General features: G+C 43.9%; 1 protein-coding gene across 1 annotated transcript in view; it reads right to left on the reverse strand.

Moving 5' to 3' along the window:
• LOC137362541 (butyrophilin subfamily 3 member A3-like) overlaps nucleotides 1-15,727 on the reverse strand; it is a 156,130-nt gene extending 140,403 nt beyond the window's left edge. Inside the window, exon 1 of the mRNA XM_068026929.1 lies at nucleotides 15,640-15,727. The gene's annotated coding sequence lies outside the window, so the exon portion shown is untranslated. The remainder of the gene's footprint in view (nucleotides 1-15,639) is intronic.
• Between the last annotated feature and the right edge of the window lie 283 nt (nucleotides 15,728-16,010).

A 16,010-nucleotide genomic window follows, 5' to 3' on the forward strand; every position in this document is an offset into this window, starting at 1 on the left:
GTCCCTGTCCCCTATCGGCTATCAATTTTTTTGGGACTTCCGGCAAGTTATCCTTCTTTTCAACTGTAAATACTGAGGCAAATTAATTGTTTAACATGTCTGCCATTTCCCCATTATCAATGACAATATCTCCAGTTTCAGCTTTTAGTGGGCCTACATTGCTCTTGACCACCCACTTTCCCTTTATGTAACTGTAAAATTTCTTCTTATTGATTTTGATGTCCCTTGCAAGTTTCCTTTCATAACCCCTTTTAGTAGCTCTTATAAACTGCTTTGTGACCCTTTGCTGGTCTTTGTATCGATCCCATTGGGCTGGATCTGTGCTGCATTTTGCATTTTTGTAAGCCCTTTCTTTTTGTTTTATGCTATCCCTAATCTCTTTAGTTGTCCATGGCTGTTTTTTCTGTGAAGTGGAGCTTTTTCCTCTCAGGGATATATACTCGCTCTGTATTTCGTGAAATGTTTCTTTAAATATTCTCCACTGTTCTTCAGTCGTTTGACCCATTAACAGATCTACCCAGTTTACCATGGACAGTCTCTGTCTCATCCCAGTAAAGTCAGCCTTACCCAAGTCTAAAATTCTAGTAGCTGATTCGTGCTTTTCACAGAGCAGATGCGACATTGGCATCTCATCAGAAAGACCGCACTTCTGACAGTGCAGCACTCCCTCAGTCTTCCACGGAGTATCAGCCTAGATTTTTCTGCTCAAATCTCTGGAGTGGAACTGACTCAGAGGCGAGAGTGTTACCAACTGACACACAGCTGACACTTCATGGAACAGGTTAGTCAACTCAGCACTGATTGGTCATTTGTTTCTAATCTCATCTCTGTAATTTATTTTAATTGATTTGTCACACTCGAAGAAATTGACAGCCACAGGGTGAAGAGGTCACTTAGCAAACATTACGTTTGAGTGGGAAACCTATCGCTGATGAAGTTCAATGTGGAGAAGTACAAGGTCATTCACTGCAGAATCTAAAAAGACAAATCTGAATATTTGCTTCATGGTGAGAGTCCAGGAGCTGTGGAGCAGCAAAAGGGGTTTGGGTGTCCATGCACACAAATCACTAAAAGCTAACACACAGGTACAAAATTCAGTCAAAAAGTCTAATTAAATGATGTATTTCATCTCAAAAGTGTTAGAACACAAATGGAGGAAGTGATGCTTCAGCTGTACAGTGTTGGTCAGACTCTATCTGGAGGACTGGGTTGAGTTTTGGACACTACACCTCATGAAAGATATACAGGCCTGGGGGTTGGTGTTGATCACTGATTCACTAGAATGGCACCAGGGCTTAAAGGGTTAAATTATGAGCACTGGCTGTATAAACTTAGTTTGCATTTCCTTTGAGTTCTGTAGGTTGAAGGTGATCCAATCAAAGTACTGAAAATGATTAGGAATCTGATTGTATAAATACCGAGAAACTATTTTCTCTGGTGGGAGAATCCAGAAGAAAACATAATCTTAAAATTAGACATAAGCCATTTAGGACTGAAATCGAGAAGTCTTTTTCACACAAAGGGTAGTGGAAATCGGAAGCTCTCCCCAAACGCTTCTGATGCTTGGTAAATTTAAATTTTCAAGACTGAGATTGATAGATTTTTGTTGGGTAAGGGTATCGAGTGATATGAAGCAAAGGTGAGTAAATAGAGTTGAGATACAGATCAGCTGTGATCTAATATAATGGTGACAGGCTCAAGGAGCTGACTGTCCTATTCCTGTTCATATATTTAACACTGGATCATTCTTCACAAGCACATCATTCACTGTGTTTTAGGCTTTAAATGTTCTTTACTGAAAAAAGGCATACTGGGAAGAGAAGATCAACAATGCAAACACCTAGCAATGACTATGGACATTTGTCTTCCCAGGGTCTGGGTGAGCAGAGAACCAGATGCAAGGATACCTGCAGTTAACATGTAATGCAGGACTGGCACAGCCAGAGGCAGTACTGTCAGAAACAGCCTCAAGTCTGTCTCTATCTGCTTCCTGGTTTGCTACAGTGCCATTATCACTTATTTAAATTTTTATACCAGATATTTTCCCAGGTTCAACAGCACGCACCCTCCCATATGTGGACTTTGGTGTTTTCTAAAGTATAATTGTTATCTTTCATAAAAGAGAGCAAACATAAAAGGGAATCCAAAGGTCCAGCTAATATAAAAGGGAATTCAAAGGTTGTTTATAGGCATATTAACAGTATCAAGGTGTGGTGGGGCTGATTAGGGACCAATGTGGAGAACTATCAGTGGAGGCAGAAGGAATGGTCAAGGTAGTAAATGATCACTTTCCATCGATGTTTACCAAGGAAGAGGACTTTGCCAAAGCTCTGGTAAATGAGGAAGTTGCCGGGATACTGGACGAGATAAAAATAAATAAAGAGGAGGTACAAGAAAGGCTGGTGGTATTTAAAGTGGATAAGTTACACTGTCCGGATGGGATTTATTCCAGGTTGCTGAGGAAAGTAAGGGTAGAAACTGCGGAGGTTCTGGACACAATTCCAATTCTCCTGAGAAAACAGGATGGTGCCAAAGGACTGGAGGATGGAAAATTTTGAACCCTTGTTCAAAAAAAGTGAAGAATAAACCTGGAAATTACCAGCCACTCAGTTTAATGTTGGTGGTGGGAAAGTTTTTAGAAACAAGAATCCAGGAGAAAATTAATGGCCACTTGGACAAGCATGGACTAATAAAAGGAGAGAACATGGATTTGTTAAGGACAAATAGTGTTTGACCAATGTGTTTGAGCTTTTTGATGAGGTAACAGTGAGGGTGAGGGCAGTGCAGTTAATGTTGTGTATATGGACTTTCAAAAGATGTTTCATAGATTAATACATATTCGGCTGGTTAGAAAAATTGGACCCCATGGGATCAAAGGGGCATCAACAGCAGCATGGATACAAAATCAGTGAAGGGATAGGGGAGATGGTGGCCCAGTGGGAATGTCACTGAACTAGTAATCCAGAGGACCAGGCTAATGCCCTGGGGACATGGGTTCAAATCCCACCAGGGCAGCTGGAGGAATTTAAAGTCAATTAATAAATTCAATAAATAAAACAATCTGGAATTGAAAGCTAGTCTCAGTAATGATTGACAGTGAACCTATCTGGTTTACTCTTAACTGCCCTCTGAAATGGCTGAGAAAGCCACTCAGTTGTCAAGGGTAATTAAGGATGGAGAACAAATACTGGCCTTACCAGCAGCACCCACATCCCATGAGAGAATAATAAAACAAAGAGTTGTGGTGAATGGCTGTTTTTCTCTCTGGAGGGAGGTATATATAATAACATTCACCAAGGTTCAGCACCAGGGCCACTGCTATTCCTGATATACAAATATACTGAGGGGTACAGGGCACAATCGCAAAATCTCCAGATGACACAAAACTTGAAAGTACAGTAAACAAGGAGGAAGTTAGTAATAGACTTCACGATCACTCAGACAGGCTGGTCAAATGGGCAGACACATGGCAGGTGAAATTCAATGCAGAAAAGTGTGAGGTGATACATTTTAGTTGGAAGAATGAGGAGGAGAGACTGTACATAATAAATGACACAATTTTAAAGGAAGTGCAAGAACAAAGACACCTGGGGGCCGGTATTTAATGGAGGTACCGGGGGTCTCGCCTGCCAGCTGAAAAGCCAGCAAGAGCCTCCTTTCGGGAAGGCCCGCCAAATTAAGTGCCAATTAGGTACTTAAGCACAGAGCGGCAGGTCTTCCCCAGGATCAAGGACCCTGGGGGCAGAAGTCCTACTCACCGAGAGCTGCAGGTCAATCAGAGGACAGCACCGGGGAGGCAGTGACTGCTGTGAGAAAGATACCCACCCGAGACCCAGGTCGGTGCTAAATCCCAGACTCAGGTCAGTGTTAGAGTCATAGAGAGATACAGCACTGAAACACTCCCTTCGGCCCACCGAGTCTGTGCCAACCATCAACCACCCATTTATACTAATCCTACATTAATCCTATATTCCCTACCACATCCCCTCCTACATTAATCCCATATTCCCGACCACCAACCTACACTAGGGGCAATTTACAATGGCCAATTTACCAATCAACCTGCAAGTCTTTGGCGGTGGGAGGAAACCAGAGCACCCGGCAAAAACCCGCGCGGTCACAGGGAGAACTTACACACTCTACACAGGCAGTACCCAGAACTGAACCCGGGTCACTGGAGCTGTGAGGCTGTGGTGCTAACCACTGCGCCACTGTGCCGCCCCCAGTGATGGTGGGAGGGGTTGCGCGGGGTGGGGTTGTGGGGGATTTGGCAGCAAGGGCAGGGGGTTAGCTTTCAGGAGGCCCCACCTTTCCCAATGCTGGATCTGTCGATCAGGCACTGAGTGCCACTGAACGAGGAACCCCTCCCCCAAATCGGCCAGTAACTCCGCACAGGTTTGCATGTCGTGGTCCCTGTGTGGCGACAGGCCTGCCTGCTACTGGGTTATTGCCCCTTAAGGGCATCAATTGGTGATGGGGCAGGAAGGCCATCCACGGGCCTACCCACCACGGACTTAATCAGGATAAAGGTGGGAGTGTGGCAGGATCACCATCCCCCAGCATCCCGCCTGATTAAATCCTTTCCCCACCTCCAAACACACCATCAGGAAGAGCATAAAATCCAGCCCAGGGTGTAGGTGCACAAAACTTTAAAGGTGGAAAGACAGGATAACAAAACAGTTAATAAATTATGCAGGATCCTGGGCTTTATAAATAGTCAGGAAGTTATTCTCAAGCTGTATAAAACACAAGTCCGGCCCCAGTTGGAGTATTGTGTTCAATACTGGGCATCACACTTTCGGAAAGTCATTAACGCTTTGGAGAGTGAACAGAAGAGAATGGTTCCAAGGATGAAGGATTACAGTTCAGTGAATTGACTTGAGAAGCTGAGCTGTTCTCAGAGCAGAGAGGACGGAGGAGATTTGATAAAGGTGTTTAAAATCATGCAAGATTTAGATCGAGAAAATAAAGAGAAACTGTTCCGTAAGCTGAAGGAATGATAACCAGTGGGAACAGATTTAAGGTGATTGGCCAATAATAGAAAAAATAACAAAGAATAGTTACAGCACAGGAGGTGGCCATTCGGCCCATTGTGTCCATGCTGCCTCTCTGCAAGAGCAACTCAGTGGCGTTTCCGAAGGGCCAGTACTGGGACCACCGATTTTCCTGATATATATTAATGAATTAGACTTGGGTGTACAGGGCACAATTTCAAAGTTTACACATGACAAAACTTGTAAATATTGTGAACTGTGAGGAGGACAGTGACAGACAGACTGGTGGAATGGGCAGACATGTGGCAGATTAACTTTAATGCAGAGAAATGTGAAGTGGTACATTTTGGAAGGAAGAACGAGGAGAGGCAATATAAACTAAAGGATATAATTCTAAAGGGGTGCAGGAATAGAGAGATCTTGGGATATATGTGCATAAATTTTTGAAGGCATCAGGCCAAGTTGAGAAAGTGGTGAAAAAGGCATGTGAAATCAGAGGTTTCTAAATAGAGGCATAGGTTTTTCCTCGTCTTGTAGTTCCATTTGAATTTCAAGTACTGCTGTAGATTATCCTTTTCTATTCCATTTAGTACCTGAGCTCAGATCAGAGACTGAGGAACTGCCCTGTAGATGAGGAATGATCTGATCGAGGTGTTGTCCATCACCATCTTCTGAAGACAATTTGACACGGACATTGAAGATGGTCTTTGCAACACTGTTCACATCCTGAGGATGTTGTAATGAACTTTTGTAAAACACTGGCTCGGCCTCAACAACAGCTGATATTTGATATAACATCTTTCATAGAATAAATCATCCAAAAACATCCAGGAGCATTATAAAACAAAGCATGACACCGAGCCACAGAAGGAGATATTAGGTCAGATGACCAAAAGCATGGTCAATGAGGGAGGTTTGAAGGAGTGTCTCAAAGGAGGAAGGCGAGGTGGAGAGGTGTAGGGAGGATATTCCGGAGCTTGGACCCGAGGCAACTGAAAGCACAGTCCACCAATGGTGGAACAATTAAAACCAGGGTTACACAAAAGGCCAGAATTAGAGAGGCACAGATATCTCAGAGGGTTATGGGATTGGAGGAGATTATAGAGATAGGGAAGGACAAGGCCATGGAGGGATTTGAAAAAAAAGATGAGAATTTTAAAATCAAGATGTTGCTTGACCAGGAGCCAATGTAGGTCAGTGAGCACAGGGGTGTTAGAGGAATGGGATTTGGTGCAAGTTAAGACAGGGGCAGCAGAGTTTTGGATGACCTCAAGTTTACAGAGGGTAGAATGTGGGAGACTAGTCAGGAATAGTCAAGTCCAGAGATAACAAAGGCATGAATGAGGGTTTCAGCAGCAGTTTAGCTGAGATGGAGCGAAGTCAGGCATTGATTCGGAGGTGGAAACAGGCAGTCTTAATGATGAGACAAAAGGAGATTGGAAGCTCATCTCCAAGTTATTTTGTATTCATTCATGGGATGTAGGCATCACTGGCCAGGCCAGCATTTATTGTCCATCCCTAATTACCCTTGAGAAGGTGGCGGTGAGCTGACCTCTTGAACTGCTGCAGTCCTTGTGGGGTAGGTACACCCACAGCGCTGTTAGGAAGCGAGTTCCAGGATTTTGACTCAGGACAGTGAAGGAACAGCGATACAGTTCCAAGCCAGGATGGTGTGTGACTTGGAGGGGAACTTGCAGTGGTGGTGTTCCCATGCATTTGCTGCCCTTGTCCTTCTAGATGGTAGAGGTCGCAGGTTTGGAAGGTTCTGTCAAAGGAGCTTTGGTGCGTTGCTGCAGTGCATCTTGTAGATGGTACACACTGCTGCCTATGTGCGTTGGTGGTGGAGGGAGTGAATGTTTGTGGATAGGGTGCCAATCAAGCGGGATGCTTTGTCCTGGATGGTGTTGAGCTTCTTGAGTGTTGTCGGAGCTGCACCCATCCAGGCAAGTGGAGAGTATTCCATCACACTCCTGACTTGTGCCTAGTAGATTGTGGACAGGCTTTGGGGAGTCAGGAGGTGAGTTACTCGCCGCAGGATTCCTCGCCTCTGATCTGCTCTTGGAGCCACGGTATTTATATGGTTACTCCAGTTCAGTTTCTGGTCAATGGTAGCCCTAGGATGTTGATAGTGGGGGATTCAGTGATGGTAATGCCACTGAATGTCAAGGGGAGATGGTTAGATTCTCTCTTGTTGGAAATGGTCATTGCCTGGCACTTGTGTGGCGCGAATGTTACTTGCCACTTATCAGCCCAAGCCTGGATATTATCCAAGTCTTGTTGCATTTCTACATGGACTGCTTCAGTATCTGAGGAGTCACGAATGGTGCTAAACATTGTGCAATCATCAGTGGACATCCCCACTTCTGACCTTATGATTGAAGGCAGGTCATTGATGAAGCAGCTGAAGATGGTTGGGCCTAGGACACTATCCTGAAGAAGTCCTGCAGTGATGTCCTGGAGCTCAGATCATTGACCTCCAACAACCACAACCATCTTCTTTTGCGCTAGGTATGATGCCAACTAGCGGAGGGTTTTCCCCTGATTCCCATTGACCTCAGTTTTGCTTGGGCTCCTTGATGTCATACTTGGTCAAATGCTGCCTTGATGTCAAGGGCAGTCACTCTCAACTCAGCTCGAGTTCAGCTCTTTTGTCCACGTTTGAACCAAGGCTGTAATGAGGTCAGGAGCTGAGTGGCCCTGGCGGAACCCAAACTGAGCATCACTGAGCAGGTTATTGCTAAGCAAGTGTCGCTTGATGGCACTGTTGATGACACCTTCCATCACTTTACTGATGATTGAGAGTAGGCTGATGGGACGGTAATTGGCCGGGATGGACTTGTCCTGCTTTTTGTGTACAGGACATACCTGGGCAATTTTCCACATTGCAAGGTAGATGCCAGTGTTGTAGCTATACTAGAACAGCTTGGCTCGGGGCGTGGCAAGTTCTGGAGCACAGGTCTTCAGTACTATTGCCGGAATATTGTTCGGGCCCATAGCTTTTGCAGTATCCAGTGCCTTCAGTCGTTTCTTGATTTCATGCGGAGTGAATCGAATTGGCTGAAGTCTGGCATCTGTGATGCTGGGGACTTCAGGAGGAGGCCGAGATGGATCATCAACTCGGCACTTCTGGCTGAAGATTGTTGCAAATGCTTCAGCCTTATCTTTCGCACTGATGTGCTGGGCTCCCCCATCATTGAAGATGGGGATATTTGTGGAGCCACCTCCTCCAGTTAGTTGTTTAATTGTCCACCACCATTCACGACTGGATGTGGCAGAACTGCAGAGGCTTAGATCTGATCCGTTGGTTATGGGATCGCTTCGCTCTGTCTATTGCATGCTGCTTACGCAGTTTGGCATGCAGATAGTCCTGTGTTGTAGCTTCACCAGGTTGACACCTTATTTTGAGATCTGCCTGGTGCTGCTCCTGGCATGCCCTCCTGCACTCTTCATTGAACCAGAGTTGGTCTCCTGGCTTGATGGTAATGGTAGAGTGGGGCAGGCCATGAGGTTACAGATTGTGGTTGAGTACAATTTTTCTGCTGCTGATGGCCCACAGCACTTCATGGATGCCCAGTTTTGCATTGCTAGATCTGTTCGAAATCTACCCCATTTAGCACGGTGATAGTGCCACACAACACGATGGAGGGTATCCTCAATGTGAGAGCAGGACTTCGTCTGCACAATGACTGTGTGGTGGTCACTCCTACCGAAACTTTCATGGACAGATGCATCTGCAGCAGGCAGATTTGTGAGGACGAGGTCAAGTAGGTTTTCCCCTCTTATTGGTTCCCTCACCACCTGCCGCAGACCCAGTCTAGCAGCTATGTCCTTTAGGACTCGGCCAGCTCGGTCAGTAGTGGTGCTACCGAGCCACTCTTGGTGATGGTCATTGACGTCCCCCGCCCAGAGTACATTTTGTGCCCTTGCCACCCTCAGTGCTTCCTCCAAGTGCTGTTCAACATGGAGGAGTACTGACTCATCAGCTGAGGGAGGGTAGTAGGTGGTAATCAGCAGGAGGTTTCCTTGTCCATGTTTGACCTGATGCCATGAGACTTCATGGGATCCAGAGTCGATGTTGAGGACTCCCAGGGCAACTCCCTCCCTACTGTATACCACTGTGCTGCCACCTCTGCTGGGTCTATCCTGCAGGTGGGACAGGACATACCCTGGGATAGTGATTGCAGTGTCTGGGACATTGTCTGTAAGGTATGATTCAGTCAGTATGACTTTGTCAGACTGTTGCTTGACTCGTCTGTGGGACAGCTCTCCCAACTTTGGCACAAGCCCCCAGATGTTAGTAAGGAGGACTTTGCAGGGTCGACAGGGCTGGATTTGCTGTTGTCGTTTCCGGTGCCTAGGTCGATACCAGGTGGTCCGTCCGGTTTCATTCCTTTTTATTGACTTTGTAGCAATTAGATACAACTGAGTGGCTTACTAGGCCATTTCAGAGGGCATGGAAGAGTCAACCACATTGCTGTGGGTCTGCAGTCACATGTCGGCCAGACCAGGTAAGGACAGCAGATTTCCTTCCCTGAAGGACATTAGTCAAATGCAACATCAAGTTGTGAACAGACTGACTTAATCTCAGACTGTTGCCAAGGAGAGGAATGGAGTCAGTAGCTGGGGAACAGAGTTTTGAGCAGTGATTGAAATCAATGGCTTCAGTCTTCCCAATATTTAATTGGAGGCAATTTCAGCTCATCCAGTACTGCATGTTGGATAAGTAGTCTGATAATTTAGCAACAGTAGAGGAACTGAGAGAAGTGGTGGTGAGGTAGAGCTGAGTGTCATCAGCATCCATGTGAAAATCAGATGATGTTGATCAAGGACAGCATGTAGATTAGGAATAGGAGGCAGCCATGATAGATCCTTGGGAGACACCAGAGATAATGATGGGAGAGCAGGAAGAGAAGCCATTGTAAGTGATTCCCTGGCTATGATTTGATAGATAAGAAGGGAACCATGTGGAAAAAGTCCCAAACAGCTGGACAGTGCAGAGGTGTTGGAGGAGGATGGTGTGGTCAACCATGTCAAAGGCTACAGACAGGTCGAGAAGGACGAAGAGGGAAAGCTTACCTTTGTCACAGTCACATAGGATGTCATTTGTGACCTTGATAAGAGCTGTTTCAGTACTGTGGCAGGGGCAGAAACCTGATTGGAGGGATTCAAACGTGGAGTTCCGGAAAAGATGGGAATGGATTTGGGAGGTGACAACATGTTCAAGGACTTTGGAGATAAAAGGGAAAGCTCAGCTGGAGTATTGTGTCCAGTTCTGGGCACCACACTTCAGGAAGGAAGTGAAGGTACTGGAGAGGGTGCAGTAAAGATTTACCAGAATGGTTCCAGGGATGAGGCACTTCATTGTGAAAAATGTAATTCTCTGTTTACTGACCAGGAGCTTGTATCTCTTAATGAATTATTATATTTTGCTTTCTCAAGTTAGTCACCAGACCATGAATCATTCTACTTACTGGAGCAGGCCATTATCAACTTTGCAAACCAAGTTAAATTTATGTGTTGTTCAAAAATTATACTCCAGCCCTTTAAAGTCATTGGTGTGTACAGGACTGGAAAAATGATACCCAATCCAGTGAGCCACAAATTTTGAAAAATAAAATGTTCTGCTAAATCACCTCTGCTGCTAAAATAAATTCAACTCTGTCCAGAGGGATTTCAGTTATCGAGGAGGAGGAGCCAACATTTAATGGGGTGGGGGAGGAGCTGCCGATATTTGGTGATATTCTATGGATATATATATATGCATATATATTTGGATGATATTCTCCATCCCAGAGTGTTGAAAGAGGTTGCTGTGGAAATACATTGATCATCTTCCAAAATTCTGTAGATTCTGGAGCAGTTCCTGCAGATTGGAAGGTCGCAAATGTCATCCCACTATTTAAGAAGGGAGGGAGAGAGAAACAGAGAGCTAACAGACCTGTTAGCCTTATATCAGTCATTGGGAAAATGCCAGAAACTATTCTAAAGGATGTGATAAATGGACACTTGGATAATAATGATCTGATTGGGCAGAGTCAACATGGATTTATAAATGGGAAATCATGTTTGCTGAACCTGTTGCAGTTTTTTGAGGGTGTTACTTACAGAATTGATAAAGGGGAGTCGGTGGACATAGTATACTTGGATTTTCAATAGGCCTTTGATAAAGTCCCCTACAGGAGGTTGATTATCAAAATTAAAGTACATCGGATAGGAGGTAATATAGTGGCATGGATTAACAGGTAGAAAACAGAGAGTAGGAAAAAAGGGGTCATTCTCGCGTTGGCAGGCTGTGACTAGTGGGGTACGGCAGGGATCAGTACTTGGGCCCCAGCTGTTCACAATATAGATCAATGGACGTGGGGACCAAATGTAGTATTTCCAAATTCGCGGATGACATAAAACTAAATCAGAATGTGTATTGTGAGGAAGATGCAAAGCGGCTTCAAGGGAACTTGGAAAGATTTAATGAGTGAGCAAGAATGTGGCAGATGGAATATAATGTGGAAAAATGTGAGGTTATCCACTTTGGTAGGAGAAACAGTTGTGCAGAGTATTTCTTAAATGGTAAGAGATTAAAAAGTGTATATAAAAATACAAAGGGACCTGGGTGTCCTGGTCAATAGGTCACTGAAAGCTAACATGCAGGTGCAGCAAGCAATTAAGAAGGCTAATGATATGTTAGCATTCATCGCAAGAGGATTTGAGTACAGCAGTAAAGTCTTGCTTCAATTGGATAGAACCTTGGTTAGACTGCACCTGGAGTACTGTGTGCAGTTTTGGTCCCCTTACCTTAGGAAGGATATTATTGCCATTGAAGGAGTGCAATCAAGGTTCACCAGACTTGTTCCCGGGATGGTGCGACTGTCCTATGAAGAGAGATTGGGGAAACTGGGCCTGTATTCTCTGAAGTTTCAAAGAATGAGAGGTGATCTCACTGAAAGCTAAAAAAATACTTAAAGGGATAGACAGGGTAGATGCAGCTAAGATGTTTCCCCTGGTTGCAGAGTTTAGAACCAGGGGACACAATTTCAAAATAAGGGGGAAGCCACTTAGAACAGAAATGAGGAGAAATTTCTTTACTCAGAGGGTTGTGAATCTTTGGAATTCTCTACCCCAGAGGGCTGTGGAAGCTCAGTCATTGAGTATGTTTAAAGCAGTGATTGACAGATTTCTAAATACAAATGACATAAGGGGATAGGAAGATAGTGTGGGAAAAAGGCATTGAAGTGGATGATCAGCCATGACTGTATTGATTGATGGAGCAATTTCGATGGGCTGAATGGCCTACTCCTGCTCCTATGTTCCTAAATGCTGTCAAATGAAGAAGCACGAACTCTGGGTTTCGGAGCTTGAGCTGCAGCTCACTTCATTGCAGTACTTCCACAAGGCTGAGGGCGACATGGATAGTGTTTTGCTGGAGGTGGTCACCCAACAGTTAAAGAGCATGCAGGCAGAGTGGGAATGGGAATGGGAATACTTTGTGACTGTCTTCACAGCAGAAGACACAAGTTCCATACCAGAATAGAGGATAACCTAGGGGCTAAAAAGAGTGAGGAAATTAATATCAGCAGAGAAAAAATGTTGATGAAATTTAAGGGACTAAAATCTGACAAATCCCCGGGACCTGAGGGCCGATATCCGAGGGTTCTCAAAAAGATAGTTGCTGAGATAGTGGATGCGCTAGCTATGATTTTCCAAAAATTCCTTCGATTTGGGAATGGTCCCATCAGATTAGAAGTTGGCAAATGTAACATCATTTTTCAAAAAAGGGGGAGAGAGAAAACAGGAAACTACAGGCCACTTAGCCTGACATCAGTCAATGGGAAAATGCTGGAATCTACTATTAAGGAAATCTTAACAATACACTTAGAAAAGCACAAAATGATTAGAACAAGTCAACATGGTTTTACTAAAGGGAAATCCTGTTTAACAAATTTATTCGAGTTTATTGAGGATGTAGCAATGAGAGTATATAAAGGGGAACCAGTAGATGTAGTATACCTTGATTTCCAAAAGGCAATCAATAAGGTGCCACACAAAAGGTGAATAGGAAAGATAACGGCTCATGGTGTTGGGGGTAATATATTGAGCATGGATAGAGGATTGGTTAACAGACAGGAAGTAGAGAGTGGGAATAAACAAGGCATTTTCAAGTTGGCAGCTGTGACTAGTGGAGTGCTGCAAGTATCAGTGCTGGGGCTTCAGCTATTTATAATCTATATTAATGACTTAGATGAAGAGACAGAGAGTAATGTATCTAAGTTTTCTGAAGATACAAAACTAGGTGGAAAGGTAAGCTGTGGGAAGCACACAGAGAGGCTGCAAAGAGATATAGGTTCTGTGATGAGCAACAAGATGGCAGATGGAGTATAATGTGGGGAAGTGTGAAGTTGTTGACTTTGGTCATAAGAATAGAAAAGCAGAATATTTTTTGAAAGGTGTGAAACCTTTCACTGTTGATGTTCAGAGAGATTTGGAATGCAGCAAGTTAGCATTCAAGTACAGCAAGCAATTTGGAAGGAAAATGCATGTTGGCCTTTATTGCAAGTGGATTGGATTACAGGAATAAAGAAGTACAGGGCTCTGATGAGACCACACCTAGAATACTGTGTGCAGTTTTGGTCCCCATATTTAACGAAGGATATACTTGTATTGGACACGGTGCAGCTAAGGTTCACTTGATTGGTCCCTGGGATGAGAGTGTTGTCCTATGATGAGAGGCTGAGTAAATTGTGCCTGTATTCACTGGAGTTTAGAAGAATGAGAGGTGATCTCATTGAAACTTACAAGGATGTTACCAGGGTTGGAAAAATGCAGCTATGAAGAAAGATTGGATCGGCTGGAATTGTTCTCCTTGGAATAGAGGAGGTTGAGGGGAGATTTGATTGAGATATACAAAATTGTGACGGGCCTGGAGAGTGGATGGGAAAGGCCTATTTACCTCAGCAGAGAGGTCAGTGAGGAGGGAGCATAGATTTAAAGTGATTGGTGGAAGAATTAAAGGGGAGATGAAGAAAAAATTCACTGAGGGTGGTAGGGGTCTTGACTCGCTGGCTGAAAGGGTGATCGAGGCAGAAACCCTCAACTCATTTAAAAAGTGCCTTGATGTGCACCTGAAGTGCTGTAACCTGCAGGGCTACAGACCAAATGTTGGAAAGTGGGATTAGGCTGGGTGGCTTGTTTTTTCGGCCTCTTTCTATGCCGTAAACCTTCTATGTTTCTGTAGACAGGTAAAAGCAAAGAAATATGGCTTCAGTGGTTTGAGAGTCTGATGGGGACAACAAAAGCAGTTTGACACCAAGGATACAGATCACCCGCCAATAGTTTTCTGAAAAGGGTTCACATCCTCATCCCAGTAAATATTGACACACCCATCCCACATTGCCAACATCTACAGCCAGAGGAAAAATGTCAGCTATAGTTAATGTCTGATGATAAAGTTAATATTAATGCAGAGAGCTGCAAACAGCCTCATAGAAAGACAAAGCATTATGCTTTCCTTCGGAAATCTAGCCACTTTGTCTGATCTCTGATAATAGTTTTTCTGTTGATAAAGTACCCTGCATGCTTGTGGGATTTTAAGATCTTGCATGCTGATTGGAACCTTAAAAATCCAAATTAAACATTGAATACAGACAAAAAAAAACAAAAAGAGAGAATGATATGTAATGGGAAGCAGAACTAAACTTTTCAAAACATCCTCATGATCAATTCTTCACTTCATCAACCCTGAGCCATCAAACAAACTCACTGCTCTGCAAACTTCATGTTGGGCCTCCAAACTGGGTTTTTATTCACTTAAACTTTATTTGTTATTTATTTGCCTTTCAGCCTCACAAAGGCTCCCAATAGGTTGATTTTTCCCCCCAAAGGTTCCTACAATATTTGTCATTGTGTTCAGGCACTTTTCAGGATCTAAATCTCCTTTTCAGTTCTGATGAAGATTACACACCTCAAAATGTAAATCTCTTTCTACTCTGGATGTCGATTGATCTGTTGCGCGTTTCCCAACTTTTTCCGCTTTTGTTTCAGATTTCCATTATTTGTAGAATTGTGTTTTTATTAATATCGGCTGAGTTTTTGTATCAGTTTCATAGTAGATCTACTCGGATTACACTGCAGAGATTTAAATTATAGTCTTCATGACCACTCCTTAAAGAAACTGCACTGAAGCAAAAGTAACAAATTGTATTCAGTGTAGTGTCGATTAAAGAATATTTAACATGAAGTTCCTGCATTAAAGGGTTGATTTAAGAAAGGAGAGGCCGCAATGATCTCTCAGGTTAATGATTTAATTTTAAATCTAAACCCCAGCGGGTGAGGTTTTATTTAACGGCCGTTACAAGACTATGTTCCTCCTTTTTACTTCTGTCTCTCTTCCTGGTCTCTGTGTTTGACTCTGACAGTTTCATGTCTAAAATGTTCTCTCCCTCCCGTTCCCTTATCCTGATAGGACCCAGTTCCAGACACTGTTCCTGTGATTAGAGACATTTAGAAAGTTTTCACTGTTTCACTGGACAATCTCCAGCAGCTCCCCGTTCAACTCCTTGTATTTGATCAGGACCTTTCACCATTAATAAAAACAGCCCAATCTCACTGGGAATAAAACCTACCCCGAAAATAAAGAATATTTCACACTCACCTCTTACTTTCAGACAATCTGATTGAAGATTTTCCGCCTTTTCTCCATTGATCTGTAAGGAGCTGGCCTGTTCACAACAGCTACTCCCTGAAAATTTTCACTTTCACTTTTCATTGTTTCACAAGTTAACTTGACTGGATGTTTTTTTTATTGGTTCATGTGGTGTGGGCGTCGCTGGCGAGAAGAGCCTTTATTACCCATTCCTAATTACCCTTGAGAAGGTGGCGGTGAGCTGCCTTCTTGAACCGCTGCAGTCCTTGGAGTGTAGGTATACCCACTGTGCTGTTCAGAAGGGAGTTGCAGAATTTTGACCCAGTGACAGTGAAGGAAAGTCTCTGCCAGTCATGGATGAGCAGAATGAACAGCCAACA

The sequence above is a fragment of the Heterodontus francisci genome, unplaced genomic scaffold (genome assembly GCF_036365525.1).
Source record: "Heterodontus francisci isolate sHetFra1 unplaced genomic scaffold, sHetFra1.hap1 HAP1_SCAFFOLD_631, whole genome shotgun sequence".
NCBI lineage: Eukaryota > Metazoa > Chordata > Chondrichthyes > Heterodontiformes > Heterodontidae > Heterodontus > Heterodontus francisci.